General features: G+C 43.8%; 1 protein-coding gene across 3 annotated transcripts in view; it reads right to left on the reverse strand.

The window, feature by feature from the left end:
* The window catches only part of SMPD3 (sphingomyelin phosphodiesterase 3), a 170,345-nt gene that overhangs the window by 69,366 nt on the left and 78,183 nt on the right, over positions 1–22,796 (reverse strand). The window contains exon 1 of one of the 3 annotated variants that reach the window (XM_039910135.1): positions 22,358–22,378. The exons of the other annotated variants lie outside the window; for them this stretch is intronic. The gene's annotated coding sequence lies outside the window, so the exon portion shown is untranslated. Of the gene's footprint in view, positions 1–22,357; positions 22,379–22,796 lie in introns of those variants that run through there. 3 annotated transcript variants of the gene reach the window in all.

Consider the following 22,796-nt stretch of genomic DNA (forward strand, 5'->3'; position numbering starts at 1 on the left):
ACAGTTCATGCCCCACATGGGAGTCACAGTCTTTCAATCCCCATTTTTCAGATGAGGGAACTAAAGCACAGAGAAGTTATGTGACTTGCCCAAGGTCACGTAGCAGACGAGTGGTAGAGTTAGGATTGGAACCCAGGTCCTCTGACTCCAAGGCCCGGGCTCTATCCACTAGCCCATGCTGCTTCTAATATTTGTTTTTGTCATATGTAATAATAATAATATTTTGTTAAGCTCTTACTATGTACCAGGCACCGTATTAAGCTCTGGAGTAGATACAAGCAAATTGGGTTGGTTACAGTCCCTGTCCCACGTTGGGGTTCACATATTTAACCCCATTTTACAGATGAGGTAACTGAGGCCCAGAGAAGTGAAGTGACTTGCCCAAGGTCAAAAAGCAGACAATTGGTGGAGATTGTTTAGTTTTTCGTTCCCGTCTGGATTCCACTTACACCCAGTGCTCTTGCCTAAAAATTAGAACCCACGTCCTGGGCTGTCACACTTAATTTACCTCATCCTTTATGCTCTACATCCACTAACCTCTTGTTTTAGTCAGAAATGCAAGCAACTGGCTCCCCTCCCCGAATTCACCTCTGCCCCCAAATGGAAAAAAAAGAAAAAAAAATCAACAACAAATGAGCATAGTGAGACTCTACAGGAGAGATTTTAAAGGAACCCTATCATTAGGAAGAAGTCGAGAACCTCTACCAACCCAGTCACTGCCACCATTTACTGTTTACAAGCACTGCAAAAGTTGCGCTGTCTTTATTTTGAGTCCTTATTTGGTACAGAGCAGTCAGAGAACTGTAGTATGAAAGCGTATGTGATTCTGAGATATTTGGCTCTGTTTATACAGTTAAAATAGAATGGGCAATATTTACAAATCACCTTTCAGCCTGATTTAGGCTCCTGCTTCATGGGAGCTCATGTAACTAAATAATTGTTGAATAAATCCAATCTTGGGAGACAGGCTGTTTAATGAAACTCAGTGAGGCAGAAGGGAATTAGCTTTGGTCATCTGAGTAGGAATTAGCTAGAAAACTTTTCCTAGTGCACCGTCGTCACTGTAGCCCAAACCCACTGGGTTCCTTTGAGCCAAAACTCCAGTAGTCTTGACATTGTCAATCCAGAGAGACAGCAGATTCATTCATTCAGTCATATTTGAGCTCTCACTTGTGGCGAGGCCATGTGCTTTGACATGTGACATCTTCCAGAAACCAGTAAGACCTTGGAAATCCTCAGGTGCTAGATGGGAACTCTGCAGTGCAAATGGCCTTCTCGTAGGCCGCCTGTAGCCCTTAGGTATTAATTCATGCCACTTTGGCCTCTTGCTTTAGGGAAGAGGCAGTTGTGCTATTCAGAAGCACCTCTGTGACCTGAACAGTCCTATTTAGGGAGGCAGTGCTCACTCCAAATGGCACAGGACCAGGAAAAGTGTCCTTCTATATTTACATATGCGTAATGTGTAAGAGATTATCTTTCAGTCACATTCATATTCACACATCCAAACTCACCGTAACCCAGCCTGGTCGTTGAACTGGAGGGACAGCAGTGTGTGGGGGCATATATGTATGCTCCTGAGAGATGGACATGTTTCACTGAACTCCGGAAACCTCACAGTTAAGGATGGGGGAAAGCAAGGTATGTCCAGAAACTTACTAGGCATTGACAAGAACCAGGCTCCTGACAATGCTGCGTTACCAGTTTCTCAACAGGCTATCACTCTCCTGTTCTTATTGCTCGCTAAAGATACCTGCTGCAGCTGGATTCCTCTAGTCTTTTTAGAGTGCTACTTGCCTGCTAGTCTCTAATTTGCACAGCTTCTTGATTTATAAGAGAAAGTGAGACAGACATCAGGATCGCAGTGAAAGTGTTTTCTCATTTTAGACCTTTAGGGAGGAAAATAAAAAAAAATTCCTGCTGCCTCATTTGTCTTAGAGAATAGACATCCCAGGTCTAGAAAAACTCTCCATTAAAGAAAGTAAGCTTCCCTAAGGAAGCTTCTTGATTCTGGGAGTCATCACCATCGGCGGGGCTAAAGGCTTATGCCTAGAAGATTGAAAATTTCCAGAAATTTCACAGTTATTGAAAAACCTTGTTGGATCAATTTTTTTTTTCAAAGAAATTTCCCACAAATTTTGGGAAATATCAAAATGGAGCCACTATCTATTCTCTTAGATCTAATTTCTAGACTGCAAGCTCCTGGTGGGTAAGGAATGTGCCTACCAAATATGTTGTATTATACTTTCCCAAATGCTTAGTACTGGACTCTGCACACAGTCAGCACTCAATAAACACCACTGATTGACCTAATGAATAACTTATCATTAGCTTTAGTTATCTGTGAGTAACCTATAATTATTCATAATTTAATTAATGGATAGTCTATAAATATTAAGACATTTCCTAGGAAATTTACAAGTCTAAATACCTTTGTTGTATCCACCCTATCCACGCAACGAGGGTGGGTAATCGGAACCTCTTTCTGGCTGTATCCTTCTAGACCATGAGCCCGTTGTTGGGTAGGGACTGTCTCTGTCTCTTGCCAAATTGTACTTTCCAAGTGCTTAGTACAGTGCTCTGCACATAGTAAGTGCTCAGTAAATACGACTGAATGAATCAACATCCAGGAGCAGAAGAACCAGGGAGACAGGGGTGGCATTTTGAAGTTTCAGGGAGGAGAAGCAGTTGCAATCCAGCTAAGGGCATGTCAGGGAGTTAGCAGAGTAGTGGAAGAGGGAGGGGAGAAGCTCCACTCTTTCTGGGACCAACTGCTGAAGTCTCAGAACTTAGACTTTCCTTTCTCAATAGGAATGAAACTGAACTGTGTGCACGTTGGTTTATTTATTTACTATTGCCTAAGCCATGTGGTAAATATAAGACAATCAGGACATGGTCCTGTCCCACCCGCCTCACAGTCTATCCTTATTTCACAGATGGGGAAATGGAGGACGGGAGAGGTTAAGTGATTTGCCGAAGGTCACACAGCTGGCCAGGGGCATAGCTGGGATTAGAACTCAGGTCTCAATACTAGGCCGTTTTGCCTCCAAAAAACATTTCTCCTCTGTGTTGCCACTGCCCCTGTGGCCGCTCCTCGACTGGGCACCGTGAGCAGCTTGACTGAGGCTCTTGAGTTCTCCTCCATCATCATATCACTTCCTCAGCCCTGCTGCCACCATCTTAGAGAGGGGCAGAGGCCCTCGCTGAAGCCAACTCTGGACTTGAGGTAGTTTCCCCACCAAAAAGGTAGAAAGTGGACTGAAATGTTTAGACTGTGAGCCCGTCACTGGGCAGGGATTGTGTCTATTGGTTGCCGAATTGTCTATTACAAGTGCTTAGTACAGTGCTCTGCACATAGTAAGCGCTCAATAAATACTATTGAATGAATGAATTTATTCCATATATTTATTTATTCTTTTATTTTTATTATTGTTGTCGAATTTAATAATAATAATGTTGGTATTTGTTAAGCGCTTACTATGCAGAGCACTGTTCTAAGCACTGGGGTAGATACAGGGTAATCAGGTTGTCCCGCGTGAGGCTCACAGTCTTAATCCCCATTTTACAGATGAGGTAACCAAGGCACAGAGAGGTTAATGATAATAATAATAATAATAATGATGTTGGTATTTGTTAAGTGCTTACTATGTGCAGAGCACTGTTCTAAGCGCTGGGGTAGATACAGGGTAATCAGGTTGTCCCGCATGAGGGTCACAACCTTAATCCACATTTTACAGATGAGGTAACTGAGGCACAGAGAAGTTAAGTGGCTTGCCCACAGTCACACAGCTGACAAGTGGCAGAGCTGGGATTTGAACCCATGACCTCGGACTCTCAAGCCCGTTAAGCGCTTACCATGTGTCAAGCACTGTTCTAAGTGCTGGGGTCGATACCAATTCATCAGGTTGGACACAGTCCCTGTCCCACATGAGGGCCATTAAGTTTTTACTCTTGTATTATCAGGTTTATTTCATATTCCCATTGTATGTGTATTATCTGTGTCTGCTTACCTGCCGCATTTAACTGTACAGTAGATTGTAAAGTCCTAGAAGGGAGGAGTGTTTTCTGCTTTCACTGGGTGCTCCTAAGCTCCTAGTACACAGTGTAGGGAAGCAGCATTGCCCCATGGAAGTAGGTCAGTCAGTCAATTGTATTTACTGAGCGCTTACTGTGTGCAGAGCACTGTACTAAGCTCTTGGGAGAGTACGATATGACAAATACATTCCCCGCCGACACGAGCTTACAGTCCAGAGGGGGCAACAGACATTAATAGAAATAAGTAAATTACTGATATGTAATTGGAAATATATGGAAAGAGCATGGGCCTGGGAGTCAGAGGTCCTGGGTTCTAATCCTACTCAGCCACTTACCTGCTGGGTGACCTTCGGCAAGTCCCGTAACTGCTCTGTGCTTCGGTTCCCTCATCTGCTAAATCGGGATGCGATACCCGTTCTCTTTCCTACTTAGACTGTCAGCCTCATGTGGGACCTGATTATGTTGTATCTATCCCATTGGTTAATACAGTGCTTGGAACATAGTAAGCACTTAACAAATACCATTATTATTTGTAGTACCCAGTAGCCACTCATCAATAACAATGAAGGTGAAAATGAGTTCTGCCAGGTGATGTGAACTTTCATTGATGATATGTGTGAGTAGATTGTGATTGCTTTGTTCCCTTTTCAAGTCTGTTTGTATTTTAGAGGTTCTCAGGCTCTGGTCACAGGTCCTGAGCAAGCCTCGATACACCTGCCTTATCCCAGTGAACGCTGAACGCTCAAGAAATGCTACCTAGTGGGTGGCAGCTGCCCCGGCACCCGCTGGGGTAAAGTGCTTTTCTATTTTACTTTCGTTTGGGTTGGGCATGAATTCTGGGGTCCTGTTCCCAATTTAAAAAGTCACCAATGGGACTCCTTGAAATCCTTCTTTTTGGGTCTGAGGTAGCAGGAGGGGATGTGGTGTTGATAGTGAAGGATAATAATAGATGTGGTATTTGTTAAGCACTTACTATTTGCCAAGCACTGGGTAAGATGACAAGATAGGTTGGGCACAGACCCAGCCCACATATGGTTCACAGCCTAAAGGGGAGGGAGAACAGGCATTGAAATCCCATTGTAGAGATGAGGTAGCTGAGGCACAGAGAGAAGCAGCGTGGCTCAGTGGAAAGAGCACGGGCTTAGGAGTCAGAGGTCATGGGTTCGAATCCCGGCTTTAGGCAAGTCACTGAACTTCTCGGTGCCTCAGGTACCTCATCTGTAAAATGGGGATGAAGACTGTGAGCCTCACGTGGGACAACCTGATTACCTTGTATCTACCCCAGCACTTAGAACAGTGCTCAGCACAGTAAGCACCTAACAAATACCAACATTATTATTATAATACCAATGCTCAGCACAGCATAGTAAGTGCTTAACAAATACCAACATTATTATTATTATTATTAAGCGACTTGCCCAAGGTCACCCAGCAGGCAAGTGAAGCAGCAGGAAAGTGCCACCCCATCTTCCTTTTCCTTATATTCCTCCCCTATATCCTTATATCCCTTCTCTGTAGCTGCCTTCCCCACACTATTTCCTGGAAGTTTCCAAAGCAGGGAGAACCACGCAGGGTGGCTGTGTCAGAAACCTGTAGCAAACAGGGTGTGGAAGCTGCTGTTGGGGCAGTAGCAATCATGATGGTGGGACAGTAACAGCAGCAAAAGAGGAAGAGGTGAAGGCAAAGGTTGAATGAAGGGCAGCAGAAGAAACATGGAATTGTCGGTAAGGGGCAGGATGAGTATTTGTGTGTGTGTGTCTATATGTCGATGCTATGTTTGCGTGTGTAGTCTTTCCCTTTCCCCATTGCTGTCTCTTGGACTCTTTCTGTCTCTTTTTCTCTCCTTCTCGCTTTGAAATTTTTTTTTTTTGCCCTCCTCTCTGTCTCCTGCTTTTTGGTCCTGCCTCCCAGAGGCCCTGCCCCTTGTTCCACTTTATGCTGTGGAAAACATAGTCAACTCATATTGTGAGTACTCAATGGTTCACCTTGCTCTCAGATGTTGGAGAACACAAAAGTGGGGAGGGTCAAAATTCTCTCGGAATAAATCTGGAGAGGGCACTCTACATGGATTAATGCAGAGAGCAAAATAGGGAAACTAGGGCTCACTGGCAGAATTTGCAGTTATTTTTAAGATGGATTTGCAAGATGCTGCCTGTGCATTAATAATTAATCCATCAGTTGTATTAATTGAGTGCTTATCGTGTGCAGTACACTGAACTAAGCACTTGGGAGAGTACAATAGAACAGAGTTGGTATACACATCCCCTGCCCACAGTCCAGAGGGGGATACCAACATTAATATAAATGACAGATGTGTACATAAGTGTGGTGGGCCCGAGGGAGGGGTGAATAAAGGATGCAAATCCAAGTGTAAAGGTGACGCAGAAGGGAGTTGGGGAAGAGAAAATGAGGGCTTGATTGGCGAAGGCCTCTCGGAGGAGATGTGCTTTCAATAAGGCTTTGAAGGTGGGGAGAGTTATTGTCTGTTGGATATGAAAGGGGAGGGATTTCCAGGCCAGAGACAGGACATAATAATAATAATAATGATTATTATTATGGTATTTGTTAAGTGCTTACAGCCAGGCACAGTACTAAGCACTAGGGTGGATACAAGCAAATCGGGTTGGACACAGTCCCTGACCCACATGAGGCTCACAGTTTTCATCCCCATTTTTACAGTTGAGGTAACTACTGAGGCACAAAGAAGTAGAGTGACTTGCCCAAGGTCACAGAACAGACAAGTGGCAGAGCCAGGATTAGAACCCATGATCTCCTGAGTCCCAGGCCCATGCTCTATCCACTATGCCACACTGCTTCCATTAAACCATGACATGGGCGAGGGGTCACTGGCGAGCTAGATGAGATCGAGGTAGAGTGAGTAGGTTGGCATTAAAGGAGCGAAGTGTGCGGACTGATTGTAGTAAGAAACCAGGGAGGTAAGATAGGAAAGGGCAAGGTGATTGGGTGCTTTAAAGCCAGCAGCAAGGAGTTTCTGTTTGCTGCAGAGGTGGATGGGCAACCACTGGAGGTTCTTGAGGAGTGGGGAAACGTGGACTACGTGGTTTTGTAGAAAAACTATCCTGGCAGCAGAATGAAGTATGGATTGGAGTGGGGAGAGACAGGAGGCAGGGAGGTCAATAAGGAGGTTGATGCAGTAATCAAGGTGGGATAGGATAAGCTCTGGGTTTAATGTGGTAGCCGTTTGGATGGAGAGGAAAGGGCGGATTTTAGCCAGGTTGTGAAGGTTGAACCAATCAGGATTTGGTGACAGACTGAATATGTGGGTCGAATGAGATAGATGAGTCGAGGATGATGATGATGGTATTTGTTAAGGGCTTACTATGTGCCAAGCACTGTTCTAAGCGCTGGGGTAGATACAAGGTAATCTGGTTGTCCCACGTGGGGCTCATAGTCTTAATCCCCATTTTACAAATGAGGTAACTGAGGCACAGAGAATTCGATTCAATTCAGTAGTATTTATTGAGCGCTTACTATGTGCAGAGCACTGAACTAAGCGCTTGGAATATACAGTTCAGCAGCAGATGGAGACAATCCCTGCCCAATACCGGGCTCACAGTCTAAACGGAGTGACTTGTCCAAAGTCACAGAGCTGACAAGTAGCAGAGCCCGGGATTAGAACCCACGACCTCTGACTTCCAAGCCCGTGCTTTTTCCACTAAGCCACGTTGGATAACGCCAAGGCTGCAGGCTTATGAGAAAAGATGGATGGTGGTGCTGTCTACTGTGATGGGAAAGTCAGAGGGAGGACAGGGTTTGGGTGGGAAGATAAGAAGTTCTGTTTTGCACAGAACCAATACCAGTCAATACCAATCTCTCTTGTGTGTACCTCTTTGTTTTTCCTTTTAATGTCTCTCTCTCATGTGCGTGCCTCTGATTCTCTCAATCAATCCATGATATTTTCTGAGTACCTATTAAATTCCAGAACTCTACCAAATGGTTGGGAGAGTGCAGTAATAGCAGAACACACAATCCGTCTCTTCAAGGAGCTTACAGTTTGATGAGGAGACTGACAAAAAGGATTTGCAGATAGTGAAAGCAAGAGGAAAGAACAGGCTAAAGGCTGAAGCAATACAAGCGTGAGGACGAAACCACCGGACAGATAATTGAATGCACAGATAAATCTATAAATAACACATACAAACCCACATATATGAGCTCCCGACGTTTGGAATAAAATAGACAAGTACTCAGGGCGAGTATTCTGTCCCTTTTCTGCCTTTTTCTCTCACCCACACAAGTTCAGGTCATCGACTTGGAGATTGACTCACCGGAGGGAGGGGGGAAGGGAGTGCTACTTTGACACTGAAAATCTGCGGACTTTAGCGTAGTAGCCCTCCTTACTCCTCCACTGCTAATGCCCAAGTCTTAGTTCTTCATTCATTCTCAACATAACCCTTAATCCCTTTTCGCCTTGCCACCACAAACCTGTTTTAGGCCTACCAGGTCAAGCAGAAGAAATCACCACCTACTCTATGTTGTTTTACTTGGCTGTTTGCTCTGCTTTATGGCTCCCAGCTCAACACAATTACAATCTGTTTTTTGCAACTAAAAGTAAAATGTTTAATTGAAAGGGTAATTGTTGCACATAAATCACCAACCCCAGCTGTGTTCATAAATGGATGCCCTTTTAAATATTTATATGAACAGCATTGTAATTGTATAGTTTTTGGCACATGTAGGAATGCAGCTCAATATTTTTCCCAACTGGTTGAATTTGGGGCCGAGGTGGTATGCATGTGAGAGAGGGAAACCTCCAGAAGTAAAAAAAAAAAAAAAAAAAAAAAAAAAAGGGTGGGGGTGGGGTGGGGAGAGGGACATATTGGCCAAACAGTATTTTCAATGAAGAATATCATCTTTGAAGGAACTTTACCAATGACATTCTCTTAGTAATACCAAGAGGCATCCTGACTTTAGAAATAGGGAAACTGAGAAAGGCAGTACCTTCTTGCAGGTCACAGTGTGAGTCAATAGCAAAATCAGAAGGAGGATCCATGAGTCCTGACCCTCTTCTCCCTCCTGGTCTTCTTCTCACACACAATAATATTTGTAACTTGTATTTGTCTTGTTGATTTGCTTCCGGGAGTCCAGAGTCTACCTACATATTCATTCATTCATCATAATGACTTCACCAGCCAGAAGTGATTATGCTCAGCATTGTACTAGGTGCTTAGGAAATTAGAAAGGCATTTTCTGCTTCTGAAGATTTAAAATTCAACTACAAGCAATTTTCCAAGATGAAATGATTGCTGCCAGGACCCCTCAGTGCTGCACTGTGAACCCCAGGGTCCAATGGCTATTTTTAGTTTTTAATTAATTGTTTCCCTCCACATTCTTTTACCTTTTTCATGACTTGCCAGGTGACTGCAGGTTTCAGGCAAGGTAGAGAGGCTTTAGGTGGGTGTGAGCCTCAGTTTACAGGAAAAGAAAGAGAAACCCAGAGAGACTGAGGGATTGGTGGTCCTGCAACCCAGCAAAAGCTCCCACGAATGGTACATCCCCTAACTTCAGGGCAGAAAAGAAATAGCCCACACCAGTCCAGCCCAGCCAAGAAACATAAGGATAAGGCCGATCCCAAGAGGATCCATTCTCAGAAGGACCTAGCAGCAAGGTGACATTCCCTCTGGTGTACGTGTCACAAAGTAAATCACCTCATGTAGACTGACTCACAGGACCAGAACCCAGGACTCTTGGCTCTCAGCCCGATGTTTTATCCATTAGACAGTGCTGCAGCTTAAATGTACTTCTGCACTTGCGGGATGGGCCCATCCCACCCGACACTTATTCACGAGAGTTTCTTAATTGCCTCTATGATAAAGAATGAAAGCACGCGAGCTTCAGATAACCTGGTTCTTTGAGTTAAAAGATGATCAACTCTCTCTACGCGTGTTGGGCATCTTTTCCTGCACCTCCAAGACATGAGGCAAGATTGATAGAAAAACACAGATTAGAACCGACCTATCTGAGAGAGACTTTTATCTCAGAGAGGTGGGGGTGAGAAGCTGAGGGTAAAAAAACGGCACAGACTTTGGAGGAGAGGAGGGATTCAAGTGGATGCCTCCATGGCCTGTTTTCACCTCATTAGTTGAAATGGCTGGCCTGCGAGGGAGGTAACTAGGGCAAGTTTGGGAAGTGTAGGGCCAAGCAGGATAATACCTTTTGCACCTCAGACATATGCACTGACCATGGAAGGTATGAAGAACAGCAAGTACCATTATGTCACACTCCCTCACTCCTTCCTTTTTTATTGTGGTCATGGGAGGCTGCTACTGGTCACCAGAGGTCACCTTACTGCAAAACACCTCAGGATCACCCAGGGAATCTCCCATATGGACTCCAGGACCCTTGTCCCTTCTAATCCTGAAGCAGAATTCAGCCTGGTAGGAAGGGTGTTGTAGCTGGGCGGAAACAGATGTCTTTCAAAAACCAGGCCCCTGGAAATGTGTCTACCACAATAAAATGGATGGTACCCTCTGTGTTGAACAAAGACACTAAATCAATCAATCAATTCCTTGATCAATGGTATTTATGGAGTGCGATCCGAAAGCTGGACAGTGAAAAAACATGAGAGAAAGAATAACGATTCTTTTGAAATGTGGTGCTGGAGAAGGCTTTTGTGAATACCATGGACTGCCAGAAAGACATACAAATGGATTCTAGAGCAAATTAAACCAAGTGGTCTTTGGAAGATCAAATGACTCGACTTAGATTAGCATATTTTGGACACATAATCAGGAGGACTAATTCTCTGGAGAAGACACTAATGCTAGGAAAAATCCAGGGAAAATGTGGAAGAGGCAGACCGGCAGCTAGACCGGTAGCTAGACGGATAGAGGCCATAACAATGATAACGGAAGAACCATTAGCAAGGTTGCGGATTACGGCAGAGGACAGGCCAATCTGGAGAAAGTATATCCATGGAGGCTCTATGAATTGGAAACCACTCAAAGGCACTTAATAATAATAGTAATACTGCCTGCAGAGCACTGTTACCAAGCCCTAAAGGAATGTATGCAGTACAGTTGGGAGATACAATCCCTGCCCAAGAGGAGCTTACGGTCTACTGGGGGTAACAAACATTAAAATAGATTACAAACAGGGGGCCCAGGCAGAAGAAATCCATGGGTTTACCAGAGTCTCTGACTCTCCCTCTGGCATCAGAGGGAGTCACCCAGGCTGTCTGAGACCAACAAAGCAATTCCCAGTGAAAAGGCAACTGTTGTACAAAGTGGCATTATTTATACACCTTTGATTACTACCTCCTGGGCTTGGTGCAATTTTAAATCAACAAATCCTGCTGTTAGCATATTACATAATTTATCTGTCCCATTTAAAGACATTTTACTTTCCTTTTAATACTTTCCTTAGGTACCCGCTTGACTTTATAAGAGTTGGAAGGTTACGTACATAAAGAAGTTAATAATGTTAATGGTGGAAAGCTTCTTCAATATCCCCAGGAACCAAAGTAGAAGAGAGATGACTCTGAGACCATTATCATTCTAGTAAAGTACTTCAAGGGTTCCAATGAGGCTGGTAAAAACCTTTGTATTTACCTGTCGTGGGGGAAGCAAATCTAATCAGAAGAGAAAAGGAGTTCCTATGAAGAGTCAATTCCTCTGACCACTTCTTTGTTCAGGCTTCCCTTACTAATCATGGCATTGGTTTTCCCTTAAAGGTTCCTTCTCGTCTCTGTACCTAGTCCCCTCCTACCAGCCCCTAGCCAGGTACATAGAAGGTAGGTGGGTACCAATGCATAGTTGCTATTTCCCTATTTCTTTCACTTAGTAATAAAGAGCAGCAGTAGAAATGTGGAGGTGTATGTTTACTTATCGTAATAAGATAATATCATTTCAGAACAGACCACAAGTTTAAAGGTACAGTTCCCTCATGTACAATGCCAATAAAAGAGTTGTTACTTATAACCACAACACAATTCAAAGTAAATTAAGGAAGTCACATGTGGATTCCTTAAACATATTTTTCTGTGATAAGGGTATGTCCTCATCATCATCATCATGTGGACATACTTGGAGAGCACACTCTGAGCCTGAACCTCTCTGCCTTTCTGTAGTGGACAGACCACGGGCCTGGTAAGATCATGGGTTCTAGTCTCTGCTCCTCCACCTGTCTGCTGTGTGACCTTGGGCAAGTCACTTCACTTCTCTGTCCCTCAGTTACCTCATCTGTAAAATGGGGATTGAGACTGTGAGCCCCACATGGGACAGGGACTGTGTCCAACCCGAAAGGCTTATATTCACCCCAGCACTTAGTAGAGTGCCGGGCACATAGTCAGTGCTTACCAAAGACTATAATAATAATACTGGTAATTATTATTATATATGTCCAGAGAATGAAGAGGATTTGGAGGAAAGATAAGAAGCACACTTATTGGGAATGAATTTTTATGAAGGGGAGATTTACTCGGGGGGAGGGAGAGAGGGAAGGAGGGGAGGTGGAGAGAGGGCACAATTTTTCAACCTTAGCAAGTCAGACATGCAAAACTACATATCCTCAGATACTTAAAGATACTTATCGTAATAAGATAATATCATTTCAGACCAGACCACAAGTTTAAAGGTACAGTTCCCTCATGTACAATGCCAATAAAAGAGTTGTTACTTATAACCACATCACAATTCAAAGTAAATGAAGGAAGTCACATGTGGATTCCTTAAACATATTTTTCTGTGATAAGGGTATGTCATCATCATCATCATCAGATTTAAGTGTTTGTTAAATAAGGAAGGTAAACATAAACAGTCCAAACCATTTAAAGAAACTATAATCTTTAAAGAGACCACATTAATAAGGACTTAGTAAGTGCTTCCTATGATGCAAAGCACTATGCTAAGCACTGGGGTAGATAGAAGATAATCAGATCAGATACAGTCCCTGTTCTACGCAGGGCTCAGAGTCTAAGAGGCAGGGAGAGAAGGTATTTTACCCCACTTAATAATAAGGATGGTATCTGTTAAGCACTTACTATGTGCCAAGCACTGTTCTAAGGGCTGGGGTAGATACAAGGTAATCAGGTTGTCCCACGTGGGGCTCAGAGTCTTAATCCTCATTTTACAGATGAGGTAACTGAGGCATAGAGAAGTTCAGTGGCTTGGCCAAGGCCCTGCAGCAGACAAGTGGCGGAGCTGGGATTAGAACCCACGTCCCCTGACTCCCAAGTCCATGCGCTTTCCACTAAGCCACACTACAGCCAAACTTTACAGATTGGTTAAGTGATTTGCCCAAGGTCACACAGCAGGCCTGTAGTGGAAGAGGGCTTACAACTCAGCCCCCCCACCCCATCAGTATGGACACAGAAATAAGTACAATTTACAGTGCTGTTAATATACACAGAGAAAAGTTAATTGTTTTGTAAACTCTCTGTGACTGTGCAAATGACTGTCTTTCAGCCCCGAGGTCTGACTGGGCCTGGTGTTTCTAGGACTGTTTAAAAATACAGATCACATCTTACAGTTCACGTGTTCGAGAGATTTAGATCAGCAAAACGTGGACTTTAAGAGGCTTGATTGGTCCACCACGACTTTAAAGCTCACCTCCTCCAAGAGGCCTTCCCAGACTGAGCTCCCCTTTTCCCTCTGCTCCCTCTATCCCCCCCCTTCACCTCTCTGCAGCTAAACCCTCTTCTCCCCCCTTTCCCTCTGCTCCTCCCCCTCTCCCATCCCATCCCCTCAGCACTGTACTCGTCCTCTCAACTATATATCTTCATCACCCTATTTATTTTGTTTAATGAGACGTACATCACCATGATTCTATTTATTTGCTATTGTTTTTATGAGATGTTCTTCCCCTTGACTCTATTTATTGCCATTGTTCTTGTCTGTCTATCTCCCCCGATTAGACTGTAAGCCCGTCAAAGGGCAGGGACTGTCTCTATCTGTTGCCGATTTGTACATTCCAAGCGCTTAGTACAGTGCTCTGCACATAGTAAGCTCTCAGTAAATACTATTGAATGAATGAATGACTTACTATGCAGTCCTGCTTTGGGACCTTTGGTTCAGGTGCATCCAGCCAGGCCCTAATGGAGCAATCTCAGGACTTTGATCCAATTCTCATGGTAGCCAAATTTACCTGGAAGCAACTATATCCAGATGACTCCCAGATCCACCTCTCCACTGCTTATCCTATCCACACTGCCTATGCTATTCTTTCACATAAGTGCCCGAAGCCTCTCCGGGTTATTCTGTAAGCTTGGGGACACTGTATCTTCCCAAGTCTGCCAAATATTTTCCTGTCCTTCCTTTCAAGAATGTCTGACATAGTCAACATTAAGTGGCAAGATAGGATCCCAAACAATGGAGTTGGAGAGTTAGAATTTTAGAGAATTAGAGAAGCAGCTTGGCCTAGTGAATATAGCCCAGGCCTGGGAGTCAGAAGGATCTGGGTTCTAATCCCAGCTCCCTCACTTGCCAATCAGTCAGTCAGTCGGATTTATTGAGTGCTTACTGTATGCAGAACAGTGTACTAAGCACTTGGTAGAGTACAATATAACAGAGTTGGTAGACATGTTCCCTTGCCTGGTGTGTGACCGTGGGTAAGTCACTTCACTTCTCTGTGCCTAGGTTACTCATCTGTAAAATGGGGATTCAGACTGTGAGCCCCCTGTGGGACGTGGACTGTGTCCAACCTGATTAGCTCGCATCCACCCCAGGGCTTAGTATAGTGCCTGGCACATAATAAATGCTTAAAAAATATCACCAAAAAAGGAGTCCGGGAATGAAGCCAGTCAACTAGCACTGAAGCTGTTTTCACTCCAACCCAGCTTTACTGGGTGGGACATGTGAAAAGAATGGATGACAGGAGAATATCCAAATAGCTGTTGTATGATGAGCTGAAATGGGGTGACTAAAAACAAGGGGAACAAAAGAAACACTTCAAGAATGTGGTAAAGCATAGTCTCCAACAATGCAGCATTACAGGTGGAGGTTGGGAGACAACTATGGCCAACAGACCAGTCTGGTGTGCCTCAATCAAGAAAGAAGTGATGCTTTCCAAGCAGAAGGATAGGGAGACCCTTGCCAGGCAGCTGTTGGAATGGCAGCAAAAACACATTAGCAGAACAAGGGACAATCTTTGGGAGTACACAGTGTGGTCAGGAATGTATCACTCTTTTCAGTCATACTTTTTGTCATCATGAGTAATTTTCACTGTCAAAGCTCTTTCCCCCCCACCCCCGGGCCCTCTTTCTACATTTGTATATTTATAAGTATATATGTGCATATATATATATATATATACATTTGTACACTCACATAGTTGTGAACATATGAATTAGAACAGTTGACAAGAATGCAGAACAGTTGAGGAAGGAACCTCAAAAGATAATGATGAATACTGTAGTATCCATAATCAAAGCTTTGTCCCATTTAAGATTTGCCTTATACTACATAAGCATTTTATGATGACATCTCACTCAGTAGTGGTTAGGTCAAAACACTTTTCTGAAGCAGTGCTCTCTACTCTAAATTTGGAATTTCTAACGATAAAATGGTAGAGAGGTTTTTCTGAGAAAAATATATCTGATTGAAAAAAAATCACTCACATTGCCTTTCCTCCCCACACACATGCTCAGCGCACCACGGCAGCCTGAAAGATCTCTCTTTACATCGTGCTTAAACCTCTGAATTTTGCATTAATGTCAAAACTGCACTTTGAACCGAACATTTTCATCACCAAGATATCGAAGCTACGTCAGCATCTTTCTCCTACTCTGCACAAAATGTACTTTTGTATGTTCTAGAAAGGCTAGGGTAAAGAACCAGAGTTGATTTTAAGAATAACTCTATTGAAAGCAGCATACTTTTGAGGCAGCACCAAGGTATGAGAGATGCTGCAGGACCTCTTCAGAACACGTTATCTCTGGTACTCTAGGAAGTATAGTCAGGCCTAGTAAAATAGATCAATGATAACTCACAATAGTGTGGGTATAAAAAACAGCCCTTGAGCAAGTGAGTGTCAACTAAATTTGCTAGATTTTGGATTTATATCATTGCAACCATGTGGCCTAGGTAACACAAACTCAGGCCTCACTGGATGTGCTCAGTGGATGGCATATGCATAATGAGCCAGCTTGCCTGAGCCTGAGACTTCTGTGGGTACATCTTGGGGAAATACAAGGAGACAGCAATCCCCTTTTACCCCCATCCTCATTTTTCCCTTGGAGGCACGTGGGCATCTACTTCAAACTGAGAATAACTCTCAAGGTAGTAGCTCTGCTGTCCATTCTACACCTTCCCAAAGGGGCTCTTTTTATGGTATTTGTTAAGTACTTACTAGGTGCCAGGCACTGTACTAAGCTCTGGGGTAGATACAAGTTTGCCAGGTTGGACACAGTCCCTGTCCCATATGGGGCTCACAGTCCTATCCCCATTTGACAGATGAAGTAACTGAGGCAGAGAGAAATGAAGCAACTTGCTCAAGGTGGCACAGCAGACAAGTGGCTGAGCTGGGATTAGAACCCAGGTACTTCTGACTCCCAGACCCGTGCTCAATCCACTAGGCCATGCTGTTTCTCTTTAGGTCTCTTTGAGAGGTATCAGAAAGAAACAGTGTTCAGTTGACAGAACTGCAGGCAACTGGCAACTGCGAGCCACTTCCGGGCCCATTCCCACAGGGCATTGTACCCTCAAGAGGGCAAGGATATGTAACATCCCTGTGCTGTGTGTAGCAGCCCAGTGAAGAGTGGCCTTTGGCATACTAAGGCACCTGATCTTTTTGGACAAAGAGGAAAGTTTAAATTGTTACAGATCACCTGGTCAGTCTAGCCAGGTTGTCTTCCAGAAGTGCTTTCTTGGCACATCGCTTGAGTTTGTGCTTCACTGACTCTTTCAAATTGTTCAATCTGCCTTCCCTGCTTAGATCCTTCCACTTTACCATAGCAGCTGCTGGTCATGCCAATCCAACAACCACCTTAGTACCCTTGAGTATAACCGTTTATTTAGGCTCTCACTCTTTTATCTGTGGATGACTGCTTCCACTTGTTTCCTCCATTAGATTGTAAACTCCTGCAGGGCAGGCACTGGGATTTTTATTGATGTTGTATGTTTCCAGAACTTTATGAACAGTGGAACAGTGATCATTTCTAGGAAACTGATTACTGATGGATAGATTTTTTTTAACTTGCTCTGAGGCTATTAAGAATAAACACCTGCTTTGGTGTTCTAATCACTTAAGGTATTTGGCCTGTTTCATAATTTGCTTCCTTGATTGGGTGCAGTTGAGAGAGTTCACTGGGAAACTTACAGGCTAGTCAGAGGTACAAGCTTGTGTTTCCTCTCTTTACTTTTTCCCCCGAGGGCCATTATATTGTGAGTACAAAGTGTGATACCCATGAGATATAATCTATTTTGCCTGCAGATCAAAGTCATCATAAGAAGCTCTGCAAGTTGACTGAGTCACTTAGGGCCGCAAGGAAGCATTTTGCATGCTGGGAAAGTTCTCCCTTGAGGTGCCTCCACATTAGTATTTCCATTGTGCAGTATTGTTCAGTTGTGCAAATTATTAAAATTGCTTTCATCTGGGGGTACAGAAACCATGCTGAACCATACAGAACCACTGCAAGGTTCTGAATCTGTGATTATGGCTTAAAATCCAGGAAGCTTACAGTTGCCTAGTATTGGGAAAGAAGGGTTGAACAGGCTCCTTCAATCTGGGGGCAGCGTGGCTTCGTGAACAGACCACAGGCCTGGAAGTCAGAAGGACCCGGCTTCTAATCCCGGCTCAGCGACATGTCTGCTGTGTGACCTTGGGCAAGTCACCTAACTTCTTTGTGCCTCATCTGTAAAATGGAGATTAAGTCCATAAGCCCCACGTAGGCCATGGACTGTGTCCAACCTGATTATCTTGTATCTACCCCAGTACTTAGTACAGTGTCTGGCACGTAGAAAGTGCTTAGCAGATACCATTAAAAAATGCATGTTATCAAATTGCTGGATGTTAGGAGTCCACATAAACAAGTTCAAAACACCGGATATATATTGTACTATGTCTTTAATAGTACATAGTCCCTGTAAGTACAGTGTACTGTGACCTTAATTTAAGCCAAAGTGGTCCTTTAGACAAGTGCATGCAAATGATTACCTTTGTTTGCTATAAGAAACTGTCTCAAGCCAACACAAAGTAGGCATTTCCCTGGCAGCAGCAATTAAGCGGCAGGAATGTCCAAGGGAACAAGAATAGGAAAATAAAGCAGGTTTGATGGGAAGAGTAGCCCTTATTCAGCTGGAGTGTCTTTCCCAAGCTGCTGTGGTGGGAAGAATCCCCTTTAGTTAGCTGTAGGGCCTTTTCCCTGAAGTACTATTACTTGTACACTGTTGCCTGAAGTATGTAAGGAAAACGGATACAAGAGATTCATTATAAAATTCACATCATCTCTATAGGCTGTAGCTACCGCTCTCCTGGATCAAGATGCACAAATCCCTTTATTCTTCAGCACCACTCTACAGTTGTCAAATATAAATACATATATATTCCCACTCCTTAGTCCACAGGATCTGCTGAAGCAAAATAATTGGCTTTTGTAGTCAGAGGATTTGCTCCAGAGGAATGGAACCATCTATCTTTTATTTTCTTGATAAGAACTGGTTTCAGCTTAGTTTTGATTTTTTTTTTATAGGCCCAGACACTTTGTCTCACTTTTTAAATAAAGGAAGCCTGAATAGTTACCGGTAGATTTCTTCTGAGATTTTTCTGGTTTGAAAAGAATCAACAGCAAGGAGTTCTTGTTGCAAAAATATTTTCAGAGTATCTTGATTTGAATTACATCCTCCTATTAGAGTAAATCTAGACCATCTCAGATGACAGGGAGCGAAAAGAGCAATCTCACGCACAGCATTTAAGCGCTGAAGTCGCAATTACAACTGTCAGCATGGTAGAGCCACTTCATCAACATCCAAAGGTACAGTGAAAAAGTAACTAAGAACGGTGATTCAAGTTACCAACGGATATTAGGATTCCATACCTCAGGACCCTAGAAACGAACTCTCTCTGTTGAAGAAATAGTTCTGGGATCCGACATGACTCTGCAATGACCCCTGCAGCAACTGTAGAGTGTCTATACTAAATCTGGAAATGAAGTAGTGTGAAACTCACTAGTTCCTGTATGTCTACCAACTCTGGTATACTGTACTCTCCCAAGTGCTTATTACACTGCTCTGCACACAGTAAGCACTTAGTAAATACCATTTATCTTTTGCAAATGAGCCATCCAGAAGCAGCGTGGCTCAGTGGAAAAAGCCCAGGTTTAGGAGTCAGAGGTCATGGGTTCTAATCCCAGCTCCGCCACCTGTCAGCTGTGTGACTTTGGGCAAGTCACTTAACTTCTCGGTGCCTCAGTTACCTCATCTGTAAAATGGGGATTAAGACTGTGAGCCTCACGTGGGACAACCTAATTACCCTGTATCTACCCCAGCGCTTAGAACAGTGCTCAGCACATAGTAAGCGCTTAACAAATACCAACAATAATATAATATTCTGCCTGGAACTCCCTCCCTCTTCACACAGTAATGCTATTTAAATGATTATTCTGTGTCTAGACAAACCTCTAGACTGAAAGCTCATTGTGAGCAGGGAACTTGTCTACCAACACTGCTATACTGTACTCTCCCAAGCGCTTACTACAGTGCTGTGCACACAGTAAGCACTCAATACATATGATTGATTGTGTCAAGTACCATACTAAGCGCTGGAGTAGATACAAGACAATCAGGTGCCACCTGGGGCTCAGAGTCAAAGGAGGAGGGAGAACAGGAACTGAATCCCCATTTTACAAATAAGGGAACCGAGGCACAGCAAAATTAAGTGACTTGCCCAAGGTCACGCAGCAGACAAGTGGCAGAGCAGGGATTAAAACCTAGGTCCTCTGAATCCCAGGCCCCTGCTCTTTCCACTATACTGTGCTGCCTCTCATCCGGGAGACCACTGCTCTCTCCACCTTCAAAGCCTTTCTGAAAGCACATCTCTTCCCTGATTAATCCCATTCCCCCACGCTATTTCGGCACTTTCACATCACCTAAGCACTTTGTGCTTGATCCTACCTGGGAGTGGCTCCTAGGTGTCTTTTCAGAAAAAGTAATTTCAAGTCAATTCAAGCCACAGCTCAACCCTCAGTCACTTATGCACATATCTTTGAAATCTGAAGTTTCTGCCTACTGGTAATTTATTTTAGTGCCCGGCTCCCCACCTAGATTGTAAGTGCCTTGAAGCAGTGTGGCTTAGTGGTAAGAATATGAGGCTGGGAGTCAGAGGACCTGGGCTCTAATCCTGGCTCTCTCACTTACCTGCTGTGTAACCTTGGGCAAATCACTTCATTTCTCTATGCTGCAGTTCCCTTATCTGTAAAATGGGAATTCAATACCTGTTCTCCTTCCTACTTCAATTGCAAGCCCCGTATGGCTCACAGACTGTCAGATCTGATTATCTTATATCTACTCCAGTGCTTAGCACACAGGAAATGCTTAACAGATACCACAATTATAATTAGGAATTGTGGCTAACTAACTCTATTGTACTCCCCCTAGCACTTAGTACAGTGATCTGAACAGACTAAATTTCAATGAATACTCTTGACTGATTGATTCAGTGAGATGGGGAGAGTTAGTGGAGAGCTTTGAAGCAGATTGTGTGGAGTTTTTGCTTGACGGGGAGGGAAATAGAAACCACTGGAGAGTTTTGAGGAGAAAAGAAATATGACTTAAGTGATGCTATAAGAAAAAGATCCATAATAATAATAATAATGTTGGTATTTGTTAAGCACTTACTATGTGCAGAGCACTGTTGTAAGCGCTGGGGTATACAGGGTAATCAGGTTGTCCTACATGAGGCTCACAGTCTTAATCCCCATTTTACAGATGAGGTAACTGAGGCACAGAGAAGTTAAGTGACTTGCCCACAGTCACACAGCTGACAAGTGGCAGAGCCGGAATTTGAACCCATGACCTCTGACTCCCAAGCCCAGGCTCTTTCCACTGAGCCACGCTGCTTCTCAATAATAATGTTGCTATTTGTTAAGTGCTTACTATTTGCAGAGCACTGTTCTAAGCAGTGGGGTAGATACAGGGTAATCAGGTTGTCCCAAGTAGGGCTCACAGTCTTAATCCCCATTTTACAGATGAGGTAAGTGGGGCACAGAAAAGTGAAGCGACTTGCCCACAGTCACACAGCTGACAAGTGGAAGAGCTGGGATTCGAATCCATAACCTCTGACTCCCAAGTCCGGGCTCTTTCCACTGAGCCATGTTATATTTATTTTTTTTTTTAAATGGTATTTGTTAAGCACTTACTATGTGCCAAGCACTGCAGTAAGATGGTGGGTGGGAGGGTTAGATATAGGCTAATTAGGTTGGACACAGTCCATTATCCCATATGGGCCTCACAGTTTTAATCCCCATTTTACAGATGAGGTAACTGAGGCACAGAGAATTTAAGTGACTTGCCCAAGGTCACACATCAGACAAGTGGCGGCGCTAAGATTAGAACCCAGGTCCTTCTGACTCCTAGGCATGTGCTCTATCCATTAGGCCATGTTGTTTCCCTGCTAGATTAGAGGGGGAAGAGGCTAATGGCAAGAAGACTAGTGAGGAGGCTGATGATACGGTAATCTAGTCATCATATGACAAGAACTTGAACCAAGGTGATAGCGGTCTCGGTGGACAGGAATGGGAGGATGAGGGATTATCTGGATTTTAAAAAATAGAATGAAAATGGGGCAGGAAAAGAATGCAACAACTCCCTATTCTATTGAGAGAGAAAATTGGCATCCAACAGGAAGCTGTGGCTTCACTAACTTCAACTCCAAGGTGCCTGAAGAAGAAAGAATCTGGGCAGTGATGGAAGCCAGAGCCCCCAAAACACATAGATTGTTAAATTCAGAGGAGTAAAATTTGCAGAATGAGCCAACACCGGGCCAGAGGGACTACAGGGAACACAAAACAGGCAGGTTGACAAGACTTGGCTCCCAGGTGACTACATAGAAAAAGTAATTTCAAATCAATTCAAACCAGAGCTACCACCTCAGTCACAGAAATTTACCTGCAGGAGCCTGGCAAACATAGATTGTTTAGGATGAGGCTACCTGTGACTCTATGTCAAACACGCTGACAAGAGGAGACATTCCAGCCTCATTGGGTCTGAGAGGTACATCTTCTGCAATTTATCTTTCTCCACCTGGTCTTTCCCAAGACAAAGAGTGTACTGTTTTAATATTTCAGGATTTTCTTGAGCTTCATGACATCCCACGATCACAGTCTTTGGCCTCATATCACATCAGCCATCTCTCCTTAGCTAGTAATGCTTACCTGGCTTTCTGAAGGGCTCTGAAGCACACATGCACAGCAAGCTAAATGCAGACTCAAGGTCTAGGCACACTTGGCCTGGAGAAGAGCTGAATTTGGAGCTTACTGACCAGGGAGTGGAGATCAGAGACAGGTGGAGCCCAGTTGGTTGATCACAGGACTGGGAGGTCTCATTAAGACCGAAACAAGTGGGCACAGTCTTTCTCAGGGTGTCCTCAAAGCACCACGTGGGCCTTGGATGGCGACTCTGAGGAAGGTCCAGACATTAAGCTGTGATCGATGTACTCAGCCTTACAGTGGTTAATGGAATGATAAATTTCATATTAAATTACACACAGGTTTTCCTTTGTGCCCCCCCACCCTGCTCAGCTTCCTACAGATGTCTGCTGTCATCATTTCCTAATTCAGACAGATCCAAATGACCTCACGTTAAATGTTAAAG

This window comes from Ornithorhynchus anatinus, chromosome X1, assembly GCF_004115215.2.
Source record: "Ornithorhynchus anatinus isolate Pmale09 chromosome X1, mOrnAna1.pri.v4, whole genome shotgun sequence".
Taxonomy (NCBI): Eukaryota; Metazoa; Chordata; class Mammalia; order Monotremata; family Ornithorhynchidae; genus Ornithorhynchus; species Ornithorhynchus anatinus.